Source organism: Moschus berezovskii, chromosome 7 (genome assembly GCF_049115385.1).
Source record: "Moschus berezovskii isolate FMDL1 chromosome 7, NW_MosBer_1.0, whole genome shotgun sequence".
Classification (NCBI taxonomy): Eukaryota; Metazoa; Chordata; class Mammalia; order Artiodactyla; family Moschidae; genus Moschus; species Moschus berezovskii.
The window spans coordinates 4325374-4328944 of NC_142466.1; the positions used below are offsets into that span (position 1 = coordinate 4325374).

The 3571-nt window shown below is 36.9% G+C and overlaps 1 pseudogene; it reads right to left on the reverse strand.

Moving 5' to 3' along the window:
- Positions 1 to 1745: 1745 nt before the first annotated feature.
- LOC148777240 (olfactory receptor 4C11-like) lies at positions 1746 to 2655 on the reverse strand (annotated as a pseudogene).
- Positions 2656 to 3571: the final 916 nt, after the last annotated feature.

The following is a 3571-nucleotide window of genomic DNA, read 5'->3' on the forward strand; positions in this document are numbered from 1 at the left end:
ACCCACTCCAGTATTCTTGGGCTTCCCTAGTGGCTCAGCTGGTAAAGAATCAGCCTGTAGTGCAGGAGACCTGGCTTCAATCCTTAGGTTGGAGAGGTACGCTGGAGGAGGGCATGGCAACCCACTCCTGTGCTCTTGCTTAAAAAATACCCGTGGACAGAGGAGCCTGGAGTCCATGGGGTTGCAAAGAGTCAGACATGACTGAACTACTAAGCACAGCACAGCATAGGATCAAATGGAAATGCTTTAAAAACAGAAATTTAGATATAAAATTAGAAAAATGGGGAGTGTTTATTTGTATGGAGTGTATAACAAGTTTACAGCTTGTGAGTATGATGTTAAAAGCTCTGACAGATATCATTTTTGGTCTTAAGTATTTTTATTTTCCTGTCACCAGTTTTTATATTAGAGCTATTGGGGATCTTAGGTGCAACATAATAACATTTTGTCTTCACTTGACAGAAATGCTTCCCTTAAAGCAATACTTAAGTACTTGAGTATTAAATGATACTTAAATATCACAAAACAGTTTGAATTGGAATTATAAGCTCAGGTTCTAAAATAGCACTACAGTACTTTATCATGAGATTATATAGTGGTGTGGTAGTGGGAGTGGTGAGTGAAAATTATTTATATATTAAGCTATCTTCAAATACACATTTTTTTAATAACCTCATATAAAATAAAATTTTGAGAAGCACTTTCAATTTCAGGTTCTTCCCAGAATCCTGAAACTTGAGTTTTCAGATGTTATAGGGAAGCAAAAGAACAAAAATGCCTCTTTCCTGTACACCAAAAAAATTAAAAAAAAAAAAAACAGAGAAAACTTAATGATATGGGAATAGCCTGAAACTTCATTATTTCCTGCAAATGTTCATATTCCCAGAAGTGATTCTCAAAGTATAAGGAAGATGAAGCTTCTTCTCTCCTACTTGTATAAAACGACCACTTCCTTTCAAGTGCCCTCTCTTTATAAAGCACCGTTTTCTGTCCTCTCTCCTTCCCTTTACATCCCTTCTGCACATTTGTGCTGCCAAACTCTTATTTCCCTCTCCTTCGTGAAGAGCAATGTGAAAGACTCTGGAGGGAAACTGACTGGCTGGCTGTTATTTCCTATTAAGCCAAATATAAAACCCTTCATCTTCTTAATTATTCATGATATTTTCAGATGTTTTTCAGTATAGTCTATGTTTTCACTGATAGTTCCAGCTTTTATAGGAGTTTGAGGGTCATCAGTGTAGACAAGTAGTGAGGTGGATTCAGCACTGATTTACAGAGTAACATTTTCTCAGAGAATCTTCTCAAATTGTTAGGTTGTCAAGACAGAAACCATGATTTTGTAAAGTTCCAGTCCCTTATGGATAAGCTCTTATGACCACCTTCATAAGGACTAGAACAAAATCTAGGAAAAGAATCAATGTGCACACACACACACACACATTCTGTCAGTCCATTTCTCTATGAGGAAACATTTGTATAGGAAACTTAATTATCATGTGAATATTGTCTGATGTTGATAGAATTAAATTAAGAGTCATCAGAGGTTGTTCAGAATTGTTATGGATTTTATTTTCTATTGCAAGCCTCTCAGAATAATGATGCTGTGTATCTCTGTCTTTATATCTATGTATTTCTTTACTCTTGCTTCTGGACAACAATACGCTATTTCTTCTGTCCATAAAGCAGAACTAAATCATTAAGGAAATATACACAAGGATTCCTGTATATGCACTTATCAACTGAAGTCATGCTTTGCTACACCATAACATTTTCATGGCATTTTTCACTTCTTCATTCTGTAGTGTATAGATCAGTGAGTTAAGCAAGGGTGTCCCGATTGTATAAAATACAGCCACCATCTCGTCTATTGGAAATGTGGTTGGTGGGCGTGTGTATATGAATATACATGGGCCAAAAAGTATGACAACCACAATGAAGTAGGAGATGCATGTAGAAAGGGCTTTTCCCTTCCTTCTGCACGGTGATTTCTCAGTGAGTACAAGATGACAACATAGGAGATAAACAGGATTATGAAGCCCACCACGCATATGGCTCCACTATTAGAAACAACATGCAAAGTTATCACAAACGTGTCCATGCAGGCAAGTTTCAACAAGGGTTGCAAGTCACAGAAATAGTGGTCAATCAGATTGGGGCCACAGAAGGGCAACCTCAAAGCCAGCAAAATCTGTGCTGAAGAGTGAATACAAGACCCCACACAGGCTAGAATCACCAGTACACCACAGAGGTGCCTGTTCAAGATGGTTGTATATCACAAGGGTTTACAGATGGCTTTGTAGCGATCAAAGGACATGAGGATGATCTCAAAGATCTCCATGCATCCAAAGAAATGGGCTGCAAAGACCTGGATCATGCACTCATTGTAGGAAATGGTTTTCTCCTGAGAAAGGGCATCCACACTTAACCTGGGGGCTATGGTTGTAGAGAAGCAGGCATCAGCAAAGGACAGATAGAATAGGAATACATGGGACTCCCAAGTGTCCTGCTTGTCTTAATAGTCACTACAATAAGAAACTTCCCCAAAAGTGTTGCAAGGTGTAGGATCAAGAAGACTCCAAATATCACTTTCTGATTTCCCGCATCCTGTGTCAAGCCAAAGAGAATGAACTTAGTCACACTCTTATTCACTGACATGGTAATGACTGTAGATAAGATGTAGTTGACAAAGGTTTACTCTGCAGAAAGAAGAAAATAATAGACATCTTGGGAAGATAAGTGGACTGAATTCTGAAGTCCTAGTTTCTGTTTCACACTCTGTTTGTTCCAAATGCCTTTAATCCAATATGAATCTCTGGAAATCTATACATGTTCTAATCTCTCCCAGACCTATTGATTCAGAAGTTAGCTGCCTTGGGTCAAAGGCATTTTTGATTTTTGGATTTTGAAAATACAGAACGCATGGCCTTTAAATTTTTTTATTCCAACCAAGATTGTGAACTCCAGAACTAGTACTTTCCTTGGCAAATGACTTTAACACTTCAAAATTTAACCTCCGGACAAGAAATGGAGTGCAAATAATTGTCATATCTTATTCTGAGTTTTCCTAAAAATTTAAAGAAGATTTTGTGTCCACATCGATGTCAATATACACATGTATATTCCAGGCATTATATATCTTTCATATGTTCTCTAAAATCTAAATAGCACTATTTCAATATTAAGTGCTAATATTATTAGAATCCCTGCTGAAGAAACCATTTTTAGTTTGGTTCACTTTTGTGTCTATTATACTTGACTCCATTGGACTCTTGGTTGAAATATGCTTTGACAATTTTTACCTATGCCTCTTGTGTTCAAGATGTCAGCTTCACTGATGGTCATAATATAAGAAATGTGTGGAGAATACACTAAGGTTTATATAATTTGGGAAACTACTATTTACCCTCTTGACTATACTCCTGAACTTACCCCATTAAAGTACTGAACCTTTCTGCCTATGGATTTGACTTTTAAAATTTCCAATATGTGCATAATCTAATATATGATCTTACTTACACATGTCTCTCTTTAGTCCAAAATTTCCAGAATACTTTCCTAAAAATATTGTTTG